The sequence below is a fragment of the Carettochelys insculpta genome, chromosome 4 (genome assembly GCF_033958435.1).
Source record: "Carettochelys insculpta isolate YL-2023 chromosome 4, ASM3395843v1, whole genome shotgun sequence".
NCBI classification, from domain to species: domain Eukaryota; kingdom Metazoa; phylum Chordata; order Testudines; family Carettochelyidae; genus Carettochelys; species Carettochelys insculpta.
The window spans coordinates 91,830,836-91,849,402 of NC_134140.1; positions in this window are offsets into that span (position 1 = coordinate 91,830,836).

The following is an 18,567-nucleotide window of genomic DNA, read 5'->3' on the forward strand; positions in this document are numbered from 1 at the left end:
TCCTGTGGATCAGAAGGCCATGTGTTCAGGAATGTGGCAAGGTACCTGTTCTAGGCAGGGTTATTCTTCCCTTGAAAGAACAGTACACAGCTCGGGAATCCTCCTAGACCCTTTTTTAACATTTAAGAATCAAATTTCTTCAGTGCTAGGAGTGCTTTTGGGCAGCTTCGTCCGATCCACCAGCTGCAATTCTTCCTGAACAAGCATGACTTTGCCACAGTGACCCATGCTTTTGTTGCATCCAGACTGGATTACTGTAATGCGCTTTATGTGGGACTGCCTTGAAAGAGCCTTCAGAAACTTCAACTGGTCCAGAATGTGGCTGCTTGAATTTTAACTAATATTCATTATGTGGCACACATTATGCCAGTGCTCCGACAGCTGCACTGGCATACGGTATGTTTCTGGGCAAAATTTAACATCTTGGTTATGACCTATAAAGCCCTAGATGGGTCGGGTGCAGGGAATCTGAAGGACCATCTTCTCCCATATGAAACTGCCCAGGGATTGAGGTCAGCTGCAGAGGCTCTGCTGAGTGTTCCTCTAATTCAGAGAGATTAGATTAACATCCACATGGAGCAGGGCCTTCTCAGCTTTTGCTCCCAGGCTGTGGAATTCTCTTCCCTGGGATAGTCACATGGCACCAATGTTAACATTCTTTCAGCATCAGACTAACCGACCCTTTATACTTGTGTTTTTATTGGCATTTCAGTGTGTGTGTGTATGTGTGTGTGTGTGCCCCTCCTCTTGAGATGTCTTAGGAGGTTTTATGTCACTTAGGGGTTTTCTACTCTTAGTTGTTTACATGTGTTTATATTGTTTTGAAAAATTTGTAAGCGGCCTCGAATATTTTAAATAGAGAGGTGGAGTGAAAATATTTTAAATAAATAAATACATAATTTCTGGGCTGTGCACATTTGGGATCTCTTTTTTCCAACCTTCCCCTCATTCCACACAATACACCTCACAGAATCGGCGTGCATCTGCTCTTTATAGTTTCACCTCTTCCCAATTAGAGATATCAGTGCTCTCTCCTTTCTCTTTGTTTGATTTCCGCTATTGCTCTTTATTTCATTAATTAATGGATTTAATTTCTATCCTCTCTTTTTCCTACACATTTGCCATCACACCTCTCTCTTAGCCCAGCCCCTTACAACTAAATGGAGACACCTGGAGCAAATCCTAAATCTGGACCCCGGTATCTTTTCCTTCAGGAAAACCCATGCAAATAGCTAGTGTGGAAGAACTCTCCATACAGGTCTCCTTGTGAGTGAGGTGGAGTTTGTCCTTATCACCTGCCCATATGAGGAATTCACATGTATTGTTAAGCCTCTTCTGAGGACTGATGGCCTCATCTCCTCTTAGCCTGACATCTACACTAGAGTTTTGTTGATAAAACTGGCATTTTGTCAACAAAACCTACTGATGGTCCACATTCCCAAGGAATTTTGTCAAGAGTAAATCAACAGAATGTGGCATGTTTTTTGACAGCATTCTGCTGTTCCCCCATGAGGCAGAATGCCTCTCTCATCAGAGATCTGTCAACAGCAAGCCACTCTGGATGTTCTGTGGGGGCTTCTGTCAAGAGAACAAGTTTCCAGGTGGCCTCATAGCACCTCCTCGACCCCTCAGCAATGCTAAGGAATGCCCCCACATATGCCTGGCTGGCCACTGCCCTGGCAGCATGGGGGTCACCCCACCTGCACCATGGATCAGGTGTGGGTTAAGGTTAAAGAACTGTGCCAAGGCTACACCCAGGCCCATGACTCCAGGCAGAGATCTGAGGCAGGACCCTCCACCTGCCCCTAGTACAGGGAGCTGCATGAGCTCCCGGCGGGGGGTACACCTCCCCACCGACCTCCTCCACTGATACAGAGGAGGAGGTCCCCCCAACAGCTGGAGCCTGAGGAGGAGGAGGAGAACAAACAGCACTTCAGGATCCAATCCCTTCTGGAGCTGCAGGTGAACACAGGGTCCAAGGCCAGCAGCAAAACTCTGGTTATCACCCCGAACTCAAGCCCCTCCAGCCAGCCCATCTCCAGAGTGTCCCCAGGGCTGTTTGAGGGTCCCTTCAGTAAGTACCATTCATGTCACACATCCCAGGGCATGGGAGGCAGGTGCAGATGGGGCATGCTGAATGTGTCACCAGGCTGGCTCAGGCAGGACCTCCCACTGCGGTCCTGGAATCTGGAACTCTGTGCAAGGCAGCATGTTCCAACCACACCCAGTAGGCAAGCCCTGGGCAAGGATGCCAGCTTGCTGCCATCCTCACAGGAGCCTGGATGATCCCTGGCACCATGGGAAGGAGGGCCCAGCTGCCCCTGCCACTGCCGGAAGTGGCTGTCCACACAGGTTGACCTGACCCCAGGCACACCAAAAAGTGAGTCTCCTAGCATGTGGGCATGTCCACAGGTGACAAGCATCTGTTCCCATGGACAGTACTGTGATCTGCATTTGTGTTGGGGGTGGGGGCAGGGAAGGCCAGGCTGTGCCCAGTTCACCTGCCACCCATGTGGAGACCCTTCTGTGGCTGGACACCCTGCCCTTGGATGCTAGCCTGTGAAGAGGGAGTGAGGCGTGCAACAGTCAGCCTGGTCCTCAAGGCACTGTGGAGTCCCTCTGCAGCAGGCCCTACTCTGCAGGCCATGCATTCCTGTGTTCCCAAGGCATCCACATCCTGTGGCCCAGGAAGTATTCGTCATAGCTCATGTTGGGGAGCAGGGCCTAAGGGGCAGTGATGCATGAATGACTCACTGTTTCCCCTCGTTTTCTTCCTTACAGCTAGACCCACACCTCCCCACCTGGGCAAGCCAGCCCTGAGGCAGCACCAGAGTGAGCTGGCACCCCTCCTCCGTAAGGGCAGACACACAGTGAGATGGGATGTTGCTGAGCACATGATGGCCTCCAGAGGGTGGCGCCTGTGGGTGCCTGGGAGTGGTGGGTATGGAACCAGGAGTGATGGTGGGGGGCCTGAGACCAACTTATGTCCCACCTTGGTGCCACCACTAGCATCTGGTGGGACCTATTGCCCCAGTTACACATGGCTGATGCCCTTGCTCCCCCCCACTGCTGCCACTCCCCCTGTCCCCCCACTCCTGCCCATCCTCCAAGCCTTCCTCAATTTTTGCCAATGGTTGAGGGCCATGCTCCCCCTGTAATACCTGCCCCCTCCTGCTCTCTGGGTCCCTCTGTTCCCCCGTTGACCCAGATGTCACTGCAACCCCTCCTCCTGCATACCTCCCCAAAAGGGATCACAAACCCATGGTGGGAGGGGATCCCAAGGCTTGAAGCCCACCACTCCCTATTCTAACCCCCTCGTCCAAGTTCTGATGTCTCCACCCCCTGTCCTAAGCCCCCACCGCTCTATGTAGTTAACTGTTCTTGTATTATATGTAAATAACTTTTTAATTGTACCATCTATTTTCAAAATATTTATCTTTGTTGAAGTAAAAAAGTTATTTGACCACACTTCCTGCATCCCTTTTTATTGGGGAGGGGTCAGGAAGGGGTGAGAGGGTGATGGAAGGGGTTGTGGTGGGGACAGGGTGTGGTTGCGGGGTAAAAGGTCCCCACTGGGGTGTGGCAGTGCCCTGGGCAAGGTCATTGGGGCTGCAGAAGAAGACTGTGCAGCCTGTCCTTATGGGCTTGGCAGATCATGGGTGCACCTGGCTGCTTGTAGCCACAGCCAACATCTGCCCCCAGCCCATGGAGGAAGGCCTCCCCCTTCTTCTCCACAATGTTGTGGAGGGCACAACATACTGCCACTACTTGTCCAGTTGGGTAATGAGGCAAATGAAACATGCCTTCAGGTGGCCGAAGGCTCACTTGGCTTGCATCCGGATCTGGTTGATTTGGGCGTTGAAGAGCTCTCAGATCAGATCCAGCTGTCTGGTGTAGGGCTTCATGAGCCATGAGGCAGGAGGCGGTGTCTCCTGCAATGCACAGTGTCATGTGCATGTCCCTGACTATCAGCTCCCAGTGGGAGATGAGGGTGTCCAGCACAGGCTGGAGTTGTAGAACACCTGCACATTGTGTGCGTCCTCAGGCACAGGCTGGAATTGCAGAACACCTGCACATTATGTACCTGGTCCGACCACCTGACATAAACATCAAGGAACTCTACAGAGTGGTTGACCAGCCCCTGCAGCATGATAGAGGAATATCCCTTTTGGCTGATGAACTTGGCCATGCTGCGGTCCAGGGTATAGATGGGGATGTGGATCCTATATATAGCTCCAAATCAGTTGGGGAATCCCAGTGTTGCAAATCTGGTCACAGCCATGGCCATGTCTGCCAGACAAATGACCCTCTGCAGCAGGAGCATGTTTATGGTGGACACAACCTACAACGGGAGGAAAGTAAACACAAACATCAGGTACTATGGGAGGGAGCTCTTGAGCCTCAGGGATCTCCTCTGCTCCCTTCCATCCCCTCTCCTTCAGCTGTCTGGGTGCCCACCCATGTGAGGCTGCCTCCCCATCTGTGTGAGGTGTGTGTGAGGGTGGGATGGCATGGTCCCCCAAGGGATGGTGGTCCCATGAGGGAGGGTGTCCCCCTACCCACACCCCAAACTTGGCTCTCCAAGGGTTCCTCTTGGGCAGAGCAACACCCCCTGTGCAGAGTCGCAACCCCCAAGAGTGCCTTAACTCTCTGAGGATAGCCCCTATTGTGGACTTCCCCTCTGAACCAAACTGATTCCTGATGCACCGATAGCTGTTGGGGGTGGCGAGATTCCACAGGATGATGGTGACTCACTTCTTCACAGCTGGGTGTCCTGTCTTTGGAAGGCGGGGCAAGCCAGACACAGAGCTCCAGAAAGGTGTCCTTCCATATGCAGAAGTTCTGGAGCAACTTCTGGTTATCCCACTGCCCCACAACAACCCAGTACCACCAGTCAAGACTGGTGCTGTGCCTCCAGACCCACCTGAGCAACCAGGTGGGTGAGCACCGGTGGGTCCATGAAGCACCAAGGGTATGCTCCTCAAAGGTGGTGCCAGGGTCACCCTCCCTGGGGACAAGGCGGAGGTTGGCTATGTGGAGGTGCAGCAGATGCTGAAGCACCTCTGGGTGGGGCCACTACAAGTCTGGGGGCTGCTCTGGCACCATGGCTATCTGGAACACACTCTGTCTCTCTCAGAAAGAATGAGAGCCTTGTTGTAGCAGCTGTGCTGTCCCTCATGGAGGTAGGCAAGCCTCATATGGGCAGGGAATAAGCATCAGGTGGGAGGGGGTTTTAAGGGTGTGCCTCACTGGTGCTCCCAGAAGGGATTGCCAGACATGTGACACTGTCTGATGGGGTTCCAGGAGCTGTTCTGTAGACAGAGCATCTGGAGAGTCTGGCCACTCTCTGTCGACAAAGTGGATTGAAAAAAAGAAAAAAGGATTTGCTTTGGTGTCTGGCTGCAATCTGTTGGCAGAAGTTTTGTCAGAAAGTCTCTTCTGATAGAAACTTATTTCAACAGATTGCTGTAGTCTAGACATAGCCTATGGCTTCAGTGATGCTGGGTACTGAGGTTTTTTTCTGGTTGCTTTCCGAAGGACCCCTTAATAAAGTGTGCAGGAGAGAAGGCATAGGAATGCAATACAGATTGGTCTGCATTATATTTTTAAGGAAATATTTTTATGTCGCCTGTTCTCAGGGATGGAAAAAGTACCCAAAAAGTTACATGAGTAAAAATACAGCTGCTGGGAGAAAAGAATATACTTAAGTACAAGCTACTAGTATCCCGCTAGAAAACTATTTAAATAGAAGTACACACACACGTGTCACATCTTTATTGTACTCAAATACCCAGCAGTGAAAGCACTTGTACTCAAGTAAATTTGGGGTACTTTTTCCACCCCCACACTCCATTCCTGGATGTGCCCGGCTCACAAGGATCACTGGAGCTGCAATAATCCAAGGTAGAGAAGAGGATGGTTACATAGGAATGCCAAAGCATTTTTTTGAATTTGTGTCTCTCTAAGCTGTGTAGGTGATAGTGTGTTCCGCATACTCCAAAGTTTAGCTTGCGTTTGTTCAAATGCGTTGGTTCAAAATGACATTGACTTGGAAGGAAATATATCTATATCTATATCTATATCTAAATGCAAAAATAATAAAAATCTTCAAGATGAAAAAAAAACACGTTTCAGGCAGTGATGCTGGAACAATTTCTTATAGTTTCAGTGCTAAAGGTGTAAACCATACATTTGAATTGCATTACTAATTCCAAAAGGGGTTATTAGCTTCCCCAGTACTCATAATTCCAGAATCTATGATTTCAGGTGGAAAAAAAACAAAACAATGATTTGACCTGAAACTAAATTTTAGACAGATTCAATTTTCAGTTTGACAGGAATTCTTCTCACCCTTAAACCCCAACATTTCCAGTAAACTGAAATATACATTATATATACACCTTTACCATTGATACCTGAGAAAGACGGTAGTCAGAGAAAAAGATTCAGATGCCTGGAAACCCATTTGTTTATGTCTGTTATGACTGCTGTTTGCTCTTAATATTGTATGTTTAAGACAGATTATGACTCTGCATGTCATGGTAGTCTTACCACCTGACAGATCTGGAGTGGGAAATCAGAATAAGGAAGTTCACCTCTTGGCACAGATCAATGGGTGTCAATTGGGCTTTCATTTTCTCCAATAAAAGCCAATTTAAATAGAGCCCATCAGGTGTTTTTCAGAGCTTCTGAATGTTGTTAGCTCTCAAGTAGTAAAATTTTCCTGTGAAGCAGTGCACCTAGCTCTTCTCCAGGTGGCATGTCCACTCAGGCATGATAATAATGAGTGAATTAAGGGTTACCTCATTGGACCGTAACTTGATATAGAAACAGCAGCCCAGATCATGTGAGAATGGGCAAAGAATGAAGAGGAACATAAATCAATGATAAATATTTTAATGCTGTTATTTATGTATTTGTCTGTGATGTTTTCAGTACTTTTGAATCAGTCTGGTCTATTTGAACATCAAAGGCTGTGGGATTTGTGCACCTTGTCTTATCCTATTCTTGTTTTTTCATAGTGGAGGGATATTTTGTATATATTACATCACACTTCCCACAAAAGAACACCATAATACCAAACTACAATTAGTATGTTCTCTCTATAAACTTTTAAAATTTTACCCTATGTGACAGACTCCTGGCCAAACAGCCTGAGCCAGAGCTCTGTTACAGGAACCATCCCCCCACCCCCAGAGGGTTTTAGGAGCCACTAAGCAAACCCAGGACTGATGGCTGGCAGCTGTGAGTCCCACAGCAAAGGGGTTATATAAGGCAGCTGTGAGTCCAGGAAAGGAAAAAAAAAAGATAGAGGGGGAAAGGGAGCAGTTGCTGTCTGGGTATGGAAGACTCTGCTCCCCTGTAGCTGGGCATCTGGAGGGGTTATTGTGATCAGCTTGTGTAGAAGAGGATGGGATTTCCACACATAATAAAAGAGTGGGTGCCTGGGACTGGAGTAGACTCTGTTGAGTGTGTGGCTAGAACCTTGGTCTCAGGAGTGTGAGAGGGCCTGCTAGAGAAGTATCAAAGGTGGAATTTCAGCAGGAGACCCAAGGGTGCCAGAGCACATATTTGGTGGCCCAGAGATAGAGACCCTAAAATGGCCCCCCTAAAGCACAGAAGCAGACACAGCAGGCCCTGCAAGGTGTGCAGAAGACATATCTGACAGAGAAGTAGATCCGGGTGACCTGGCAACTGGAGCAGCAGCAGAGACTGGCAGACTTCATCAAGGAGCAGAACAAAGTGCAGCAGTAGGTGTTTCCATGGTTGGTGGGTCTTGGGGGATGGGGTGGCAACTGATGCACAGGTCTGAGACTCTGCAAAATGAACCCTAAAACTGACCCAGATGCATTCTTGGGGACATTTGAGTGGATGGCTGTTGGGGCTGGGTGGGAGAGGACAACCTGGGCCTGGCACCTTGTCTGACTGGGGAGGCTCAAGGGCTGATGCCATCAGCCTGACATGGTAGCGGTCATGGTCCAACTGACAGAGCACACCAAGGCAGATGTCACCCAAAGGTAGAGACAAGTCTTGAAAAACAGAGACTCCAGGGGAGCCCTTGGGATAGGTCTGGGGAGGAAGGCGGTACCTTGAGGGGCATCTAGCATGACTGGCCTGGTGGGCTTGTGGCAGTGTGGAAGGCTGAGGCACAGAAAGCAAGACTGCCTGGAAAACATGGATTATGGGTGCAGTGGGTTCTGCTGCTGGACCCAGGTTGGAGGATGTAGTAGGAGGTTAAGTCTACCCACCAATCCAGTGCAAGTGGTGAGGAAGCCCCTGTGTAGGCTAATGAACTCAGCTTCAGCCCACATCCTGGTACAGAGGGGCCTTAGTAAGGCTGCATTGTATAGTTCTGGGATGCAGGTGATGCTGGAATATGCCCATGGAGACCAGGTGATACTGGCAGTGAGGGGCCACTTCCAGTGGAAGAAGGTGGGGTTAGTCGAAAGATGACTGTATCCAGTAGTGGTAGGCCAGGATTGGGGCCTAGCCCCCAAGGAGAGAAGGTGAGACTCAGGATCAAGTGAGAGGTTCCCAAAATGAAGACAGCAGCATAGGTGTCAGTGCTATGGGTGTGAGGAACTAGGGGGCATAGTAGTGCAGTGCCCCAACACTGGGGGAGCAAATGAGCTGGAAGCCTGTCAAGGAGCGGCAGGGTCCCCAAACCCCACTGAGGGATGAGAGGAACTACCAGGCCTCTCCACAGAGCCATCCCCCTAGAGGGAAGTAACAGAGACCTTGCTGAGGAAATGGTGTTCCAAACCACATCCCAGGAGAAGGTGACTGATATAATCCCCTTATCCAAAGGCAAGTAGGACTAGACTAGAGGAGGAGATCTGCAAGCAGTGTGACTAGTGTGGGGACTTGTGGGTGACAGCTGACTTACATTGGAGGGCCCCTCTCCCCATCCATGAATCTTTTGTGGGGAGGAAAACAAGGAACCTCCTTTGAAGAAGGAAAAAAAAAAAAAAAAGCCCCCAGGGAGTGCCCCAAGGGAACTCCATTAGCAAGGGCTAGAGTGGCCCGGGGAGTGTGGAACCCTCAAACAAGGGCATAGGGATTATGCAGACTGGAGTGAGGGGCTGTGCCAGAAGAACCCCACTGCCAAGGATCAGAAGGGCGAAAGGCTATGTCTACACTACAGATTTGTCAACAGCAAAAACTAGCTTTTTGTTAACAAAGCTCACAGAGCGTCCACATTCCCAAGGTGTTCTGTTAACAGGAAATTGACAGAATACGGCACTTTTGTTGACAGTGTTCTGCTAGTCCCCATGGGGCAGAATGGATGTTGTGAGGGCCTTCTTTTGACAGACAGGGCTTCTGGATCACTGGCTGCCCCATCTGCTGTACTTCTGGTTGGCCATTTTGTTGAGAGAGCAGTGGGGCAGTCTGGTTGCTTTCTGCTGACAGAGTGGATCGTTCTTTCCATCCACCTTGCAGTCTGGCTGCTATCTGTGGACAGAAGTTTTGTGGAAAGATATCTTCCAACAGTAATGTCTGTCAACAGATCACTGTAGTGTAGACATAGCCAAGGTGTGAAAGTAGTTTCTGAAAGGGAACTGGGGTTTGCCAGAAGTGTGAGGGATGGCCCCAGAAGGACTCCAGCCCTAAGAAGCCAGAGTAGCCAGCTGAACCAGGTTGGTTCCTGAGTGGGGAGGATATGTGACACATTACTGGCCAGAAAGCCTGAGCCAGAGCTATGTCATGGCAGCCCCACCCAAAGAGGGTTAGAGGAGCCGACTGAGCAAACCTGGGCCTGATGCTGCCAGCTGTGAGCCCCTGAGCAGAAAAATTATGTAAGACATGAGTGTGGGGAAAGGGTAGAAACAGATGTAGTACTCTGGGCAGTATACAGAGAATGGGAAGAGCCAGGGCATGGAAGTCTCTGCTTCTCTGTGGCTGCATAACCAGAGGGATTACTGTGATCAATTGTATATTGAAAGTGGTGGGACTTTGACACACAATAGAAGCATGGGTGCCTGGAGCTGGAGTGACCTTTGCCGAGTTTGTGAACAAAATAGAGTCCTTGTGCCCTGTGGTGTGAGAGGCCTTGCTATACCTACTACAAGAACAAAATAGAAATTTTAGTAGGTCAGTGGTGCACTTGCATAAGTGAAAGCACAGGGTATTGTGTGGTTAATTTGATTTAGTAGATTATCTCTATTTATGATTTATTTTGTTTTACATTAGTACCTACAATCCTAAACAAGACTCTGACCTTGTTCTCGCTGCTGTATAATCACATAGAAGAAGACCCTGACATGGAAGAGCGGACAGGCTAAGCAAAGCAAAGAGAAGTGGTAGAAGTAATAAATGCCATCTCTGTTTTACAGCTGGAGAACTTGGGCATAGAGAGAGCTAAATGATTTGTCTGGAGATATAGATGTTTGGGGCAGAACTGAGAATTTAAACCTAGGTTGAGTTGGTTGGGAATTTTTAGATTTGTGAAAACTGAAGCATTTCTGATAAACTTATTGGTTTTGATGAAACTTTCACTGGGAAGGTTTCTCACATCCACAATGGAAGAGTGTGTGAGTGAGAGACAGAGAGAGAAAGAGACAAGTCTCTCTATCTCCTAGTGCATATGCCTAAGTGTTGGATCAGACAGAGCAGACACATGAACCTTGGGTCTCATGCCCTAGTCCTCGTAATTAAGGTGAGGATTTCTTTCTTTCTCCTTCTTGCTCAGTCATACAGACACACATCTTTGTGGGCCAAAAATGGTGCAAGTCCCATACTTTGTTCTCATTTAGAATGAAAACAAACTTTGAACCTCAAATTGTTCATGAAAAGAAATTATTTTTTTTCCAGACAGGTGCAGGCCTGATTCCCAGCCCAAGGCTGGGACAACAAGACCATCCTCGGACCATCTTTGCGAGCTTACTGCTGCAGAATAGTTTTCTTGTCTATAGTCTTGTGTGCTGACAAAGTAATTCTTCTTTGAGTGCCTGTTCCACCCTGTATTAGGAACTCACTGTTATATAAATATTTTGATATTTAGTCTAAATTTACCTATGCTTAGTGTCATCCCATTTATCCTAGTTACACCTCTAGGCTACTCTAAACAATTACTCTCCCTCCTTGTCATTTACAATGTGCTCTTCAGTGTCGCTGGGTTCAGCGTATTCTGTGATTGCTTTGGAATGATGAACAATGCATTAAACTTCTATTTTATAATCTCTTGATTATTGTTGAAGTGGAACTATTTTATGGCTTTTAATTCCGGCAGAGTCTGATCATTCATCAGTGGTTGTTATTGTGTACTACACCTACAATGGTCATCACTTCAGTCATTGTTAAGACAGCCAAGAAGATCAAAGTAAGAAATTGAGCAAAGCAATAAACGGAAGCTAGATAGGATCCCTGAGTGCTTTTGCTAAATTGCTACTATTGTACATGAGAAACTGAGAGGCAATCCAAACATGAACTAGGCACTTGAGCTTGTTTGAATGTGCTCATCTGTTACTGATGCTTAAGGAACAAAGAGCTTTGCCCTTATAACTCATTGCAGACAATATGTCTGCTTATAGGATAGGGAAGGTAATATATGTAGTGATGTCAGGGCCAGAAGTAACCTGTGCCCTGTCTTTACAAATTGATATTAGACAAATACAAGTATACAAATTTTGTGCTTATTCTGGATGTTTGGTAAATGATGAAAACCCTTCCTTCTGCCTGTCTGACACTGAGGATTATTTCAGGCATAGTTTTTTGGGGGAGGGTGTGTGTGTGTGTGTGTGTGTGTGTGTGTGTGTGTGTGTGTGTGTTAAAATCTTCTGCTTCAGTAGGTTTGAGAGCCATTTTAAGCCAATATCAAGAAAATAAAATGTTCATTGGAGTGCTAGACAGAGTAATTTCTACCAATTATAGACAGGATGTTGGGGTGCTTTTTAATTATAAGTAATCCAATTTTCTGGGAGTCATACATACTGGTCATAATTTATTATGCCATGGTGGGAATCAAAATCTGTTGCTTAAATGCTATGGTAGATGGTATAGAGACCTGGTTATTTAAATCTGAGGTTCTCAAGATGTGTTTCAAGGACTGCCAGTGTTCAGGAGGGAGAAAATTCTGTGAGCAAAGGTGAGGACTGAACGTAGGTGGCCCATCTCTTACTGAGTGCCACATTTTGTCACTGTTGTCCCGTTTGATGTTTGAAAAACTAGGTGCCACTCAACATGAAAGACAGTGGTACTATGTGGCTCTAAATGAGCTGTGAAATGGAATGAATGGAAATGGGATGATTTTTTCATACCAGTGGTACTGACTGAGAGTGCAAAGAGTTATGAAAATGGAAAAACTGCTTTCTTCTCATAAAAGTTCCTTTACCCCGTTAGTAATTGGAAGGGCCTGCATTCTGTTCCAAGTAAAAGTAAACTTGCAGTCAAATCAGGGGTGTCCTTTACATCAGGGTTGGAAGGTATAAAAACCTCTCTCTTCCCCCCCCCTCCCAGTTAGCAACCTCCCTAAAAGACCAGTCACAGCTCCACTCTTTGCATGCAAAGGAGAACTGAAACTCCTGTATGCACGTAGCATCTATGAATACAGTGTCCCCATGGGTTAGGGCGTATGTAAGGTTATCATTTCCCTCTGCACGTATCCACTCCCCGTACTAAGGAGAGGAGTTTGAAAAGTCCCCAAAGACAGTACATCCTCTACCTTGGTGTGCAGCAGATAGAGATTTAATTTTATTTTTGCCTCTCCTGAAGCAATGTCTTCCCCCTCTCTTAATCCCAATCTAGTCTTCAACATGAACTGAGGAGCCAAGATTATCTGGTCACAGTTCAGCCATTTTTTAAAACAAAACAAAAAAAGTCCTTGACTTAGGTTTCATTATTCTCATTGTGGCAGGGATCACAGCTCTCCTGAAAGTGGTCTCGGAGAGCCTGCGCCAGGCTGTCTTCATGGGCGTGTGCACAGATGAGGTCAACACTAGGGTAGAAGACACAAGCTAAGCAAACTAATTTAGAAACAAAACAAAAAATCAAGCACCAAAGCATAGTATTTGAATATTTGAGATGTGCCTGAGAGACACAGCTAGGATTTCCTTCTGGCTTTGTGATTAAAACAGCCAGGAACATGGCCACACCAAAGTCTGAGTGTTCAAAGTTTCATGTTTGGGTGCATTTGTAGAAAAAGTTATTGACCACACAACTTGACTCTTTGGGCAGATACAAATTGAGGGAACTCTCAAAGCTGAAATGATTTGGGGTTCCAGTTTCTCATTCCTGAATACATCAATAAATACTGTGTACAGATAATTGTTACTTACTGTAACATATTTGCATGAATTAGCTCTATATATAATATAAAGTCCTTGTCATTGTGCTATAAATGTCAGTATTTACAGCCGTTCTTGCTGCTTCGGTTCAGATGGGTTTTGTTTGCCTTTTTCTATTTTTGACTTTTACATCTTCCCACAGATCTCCCCAAACACGGTTTGGTCTTGACAATGTGCTACTGTTAGGTTGAGTATTTATTAAAAGATGAGTCTTGTACATTGTTCTGAAAGTATCCAATCCCTTGCTGCTTGTATGTGAAACCATCTTTGGCAGGAGATAATCTTGGAGGAGCATAAATGTGGTGGGGACCCAGAAACACTGTTGAGATCAGCACTATTTTTAAATTCAGTTTGCACAAAAATAGTGTAGCTGAAAATTTTTGTTATGGTATGTTTCTTATATAATTGAGCTTTTATTTTATGTTGATAATCATTGGGCTGGAAGGGGCCTCAGGAGGTCATAGAGTCCCACCCCCTGCCTAAAGCAGCATCAGCCCTATCTAAATCATCCCAGCTAGGACTTGATCAAACTGGGACTTAAAAACATCCAGACATGGAGAATCCACCACCTGTCTAGGTAACACATTCCAGTGCTTCACCACCCTCCTGGTGCAATAGTTTTTCCTAATATCCAACCTGCACCTTCCCCTCTGTAACTTGGGACCATTGTATATCTTCACTGTGACCATGAGCTGGAGTTGGAGTGGTCAAAATAGGAGGTGAACAATGCAAAGATCACAATGATACAATTCTTGCTTAAGAAGAAACAGCACAGGTTCCTGGTCAAGTGAGGAGTGTAGAAAGTTCTCCTTGCAATTATTGCCGTATGAGTGACCAGGCACAGTGGAAGATAAAACATCTTCTCTGAACCTCCATATAGGGACTATTTGTCCCAGAAGAAAAGAGGGAGGGATAGGATTGTAACATCAACACTTAAAGTTGTTTTTAATATTCCTGCATTTACAAAAAGGAATAAAATATAACCTTCTCCATTTTTGGACAGTTTTGATGAACTTCTTTAAACGGCATTTGTTAAATTAGTCTCTGGATAATTGAGGCAGTCAGTTCATCACCCAGTCTTGATTTGTCTATGCACACACACTCAAAGATCTTTTCTTCAGTACTTGTTGTGTTCCTTTCTGTACTTTGTCCCTGAAACACTGTAGTTAAGTTCATTTTATACACCAAAGCTCAAAAGGGATGTTGTTTTTAGAGCATTTCAGCATAACTTTTATCAATTTTTGTGCTGAAGTAATGCCATGATAGGTTGCAACAACCATCATAGGTAGTCATACAGTAACTCCTCTGAATAAAATATAAAGTGAAATGTCACAATACCACAGATGTAAAATAGAACTTACATATTACCACTTTATACGCTATGAAGCCTTCAGTAATGAATGAATAAATAAATGCCTTGGGTACTAGGTGCAGTGGCCGCAAGGAGCGTCTGGTCAATAGTGCGGCTCATGCAAGGGCCCATTGGAAGGCCAAGATAGAGCACTTTAGAAATACTGACAAAAAGGGCACAAATTAAATACTCCGCCAATTTGTTTTGTGTGGCATTTAGAAAAGAGGCAGTTTACAACAGGCTCATGTCTGGAGTGTATACACTTAGAACTTTAATGTGGTGACTAAGTAGCATGAGGTGTTGCATCCAGAGTTGCTAACAAACACTTCAACTTACTAAATACTTGTTAACATCTTTATTCCAAAGAATAACCTCCACCGCCAAAGTCATATGTTTGGAGTATATTGGAGAACTGTTTGTTCCCCCCCTCCCCCATCATCCTCCTTGCTTTTTTCTCTCTTAGTACCCTGTCTGTTTCTGGTTTGCTGTTTCTCTGTCCTGCTTTCTTCCCTTTCCATTTCATTTTTCCTTTCATAAAAATAGGGTTTTTCCCTTGCTTTTTACATTTTCCCCCTATCTCTTTCACTTTCTGTTACGTGCACTATTTTCTTCTTTCTTAAACAAAAAAAACTAATTTCTCAGCTTATTCTTTAGCCAGAATTGAGCTTTAGAAAATACCAGCTTATTTATTCTGAGAATTAAAGTAATATCTTAAGTGTATTATTGATCTTATCATTTCTTAGTTATTGCTCAGAGAGGTTCTAACGACATGCCTCAATGACATCTTTTTGGGAGGCTTTAATTTACAAATTACTCAATTTTGGCTTTACATGCCATTAAAATCAAATAATGCATTTTTTTATCAGGCACCATGTTACTGGCTGCCTTTTCTGAATCACTGACAGTAGAAAAAATGGATTTCTTAATACAATAGTGAATCCCTATTGTGGTGTGAAATCTGATTAAACTGAAGGCCAAAGTATAGAAATTTTAGCAAATATTACTAGGTGTTACTTTTTCCCCTATCGCCAAAAGAGAACCTTTAGCCTAAAGGTTAAAATGAAGATTAATTCATCCAGGGGGGGAAAAAAATCAGAATGCCCTGGGCAAAGTAAATAATTAATTTACACAATTTGTCATTATTTTATAATAAACACAAGCAAATATTTGGCCTGAACATACCTGTGCAAATTCATCCCTGGAGAACTCCATTTAATTAACTGTAGTCCCTTCAGGGATGAATTTTCCTTAGTTTGGATCTATAAATCCTCTCCTTTTAGCAAAAGCACATCTTTTGTCTCAGGTACTCTACAAACAGCCTTTATATACATATAGAAAACCCCCCATCTTTTAATATACTTGTCTGTTATACCTGCTGTATTTGCAAACTAACACTGAAGATCAGTATATCTGTGATAAATTAACTGGAAAAAGTCCATTTTTTTTCCTCACTCAGCTCATTTCAAAGCACTTTTTATCATAGTAAGAGCCACTGTTCTTCCCAGACCATTTACACCTTGATCAAAAGCATTGATTTTGTGTATTCAGTGCAAATTCTATTTCTGATCTTTGATCAAGACTCCTAACACTGTTGAAGTGCATATGTTATTGTTTTGTTGTTTAATCAGCAAGGGGGCAGAAAAACTTAAAACAAATTCCAAAGAATTTTTTCCAATGTCATGCTATATTTTAATATTTGATGCCTCATATTCTTAAATGGTCGGATCCTAAACATTTAAGATAGTGACCTTTTAACTATGTTTTTCAGATGTACTAAATACAAATGACCAGGAGCATACATTGTAACTACTGGCTCGTTTGTTTTTGTTTGGTTGGTTTTTTTTGGATGAAGTCCAAAATGGAAAAATCTTGTCAATTGCATCCAGTAACATGTTAAGTAAGCATGAGGCCACTCACCCAGCTTTTAAATCACTTCTTACATGACTGTAACTAGCTAATATGCAAGGGATTGATCACAGTACATTTCAAAAGATACTGGGATGTGCTTTAGATGGCAAACCTATTAATGTGATAGAAACATCACAGAACACTAGAATTAGAAGGGACCTTGAGAGGTTATCAAGTCTAGTCCCTTGCCCTCACAGCTGGATCAAGCACCATCAATATCGTCCCTGTTAGGTATTTATCCAACCTGTTCTTAAACATCACCAATGATGGAGATTCTACAACCATACCAAGCAATGTATTCTAGTACTTAATCATACTGACAGTTAGGAAGTTACCCCCTACCCACCCTAATATCCAACCTATACCTCTCTTGTCATATCATCAAAGGCTAAGGAGAACGTTTTTTCTCCCTCTTCCTTGTAACTCTTTAGATCCTTGAACTGTCATGTCCCCTCTCAATTGTCTCTTTTCCAAACTAAACAAATGTTTACTGTGTGAGTATTACAACCCAAAGTAGTCATAATCATGTATCTGACACTTATAACTAAAGGTGTGTTGTATGTTGATGGAAAAATTTCTGTTAAATCTTTTTCATGTCAATGATAAAATCGCCATTGATTTCAACAAGAACAGAATTAGAACTGTTATGTGGTAAACCTTTGAGAAGCTTAGTTCATAAGAAAGATGGTTAGTTATTTTCACGCATCTGCTGCTGATCAATTAGCATTATAATCTGTAAGTTTAGTACTAAAACAATTGTTCATGGAAACCCTTTACTTCTCATTTTGTCTAGAAAGTATACGGTTTTTCTGAAAAATGTTGTTTATATATGTTTTCATTAAATGGGTCCTGGAAATAGATCTCTGCAAATCTGTGGAAATCACTTCATAACATTGTTTTCAAGTGAATAAAGTTACCAATATAGTGTGACCAATGAGGTAAATGTGTGGTTTCACAGCATTTTTTTATAAAACAAACTTACAGAAGGATATAAACCAAATTCATTTGTGGTGCATTTCCATTTCTCAGATCATAGCCCAGCTAGTCAACCAAATATACTATGCAAATGCACCATATTTCAAATATCAGTATTTGTAGGAGAGGTCATCTTTTTCCCCTTTATTCTGTTCCTTTATATGCCACCAAAGGAATAGTGAGCCAAATCTTTCCTATCTTGCTTTATTTACCTCATTGGTTTGCTAAGAGGTCATATTATAAGTTATATTAGTGCACTTCTGTTCTCTGGCACTTTCTCAGTGTAAATATACCTGTGAAATATGATGCATTGCAACTTGTATCACAGGTTTTTTATAGCATTCAGTAATGCTTAAAATGCCTTTGATTATGTAAACTCATTGTTCCATTTGAAAAGACAATGTACTAGAAAATACCGGTAATCTGTAAAGAAGAAACTGAAAAATTCTGCAAATAAGAGAATATGGTTTTGTATAAAGTTAACTGTTACAAGACACATTGGCTGGGACTACACTGGAGTTTTGTTGACAGAAGGGGGCCTTCTGTTGACATAAGTCAGGGAGTATCTATATACTTAAAACATTCTGTCCACAGATTCTCGACAGAACTCTGCATTTGCCTCGCCGATATTATGCCTCAAATTTTTGAGGAATAACACTCTCTCGACAGAGTACAGTTGACTGAAATGCAATGCAGACATTTCTGCCGACAGAGAGAGCTTCCAGTTGCTGGGCAGTCCTCTTTGCAGAGCTTCCATTCTGCTTTCTGGCACCAGAGGGCAGTGCAGTCTGGCTGCTGTCTGTGGACAGAGCAAGTTGTACAAAGATGCAATCTGTTGACAGAGGTTCCGGTGCGATTTCCATGTCCACAGTAACTTCTGTCAATAGATTCTTCTAGTGTAGACATAGCCATTGAGAATAGTAACATATATTTTGTGAAAGATAGTAACTACAGTTTTACAAGTTGAATATAAACATTTAAAATAGTATTTTTTTTTTTTATTGATTGGCTGTTTGAGTAATTCAAGGCACTGATCCTACAAACGCAACT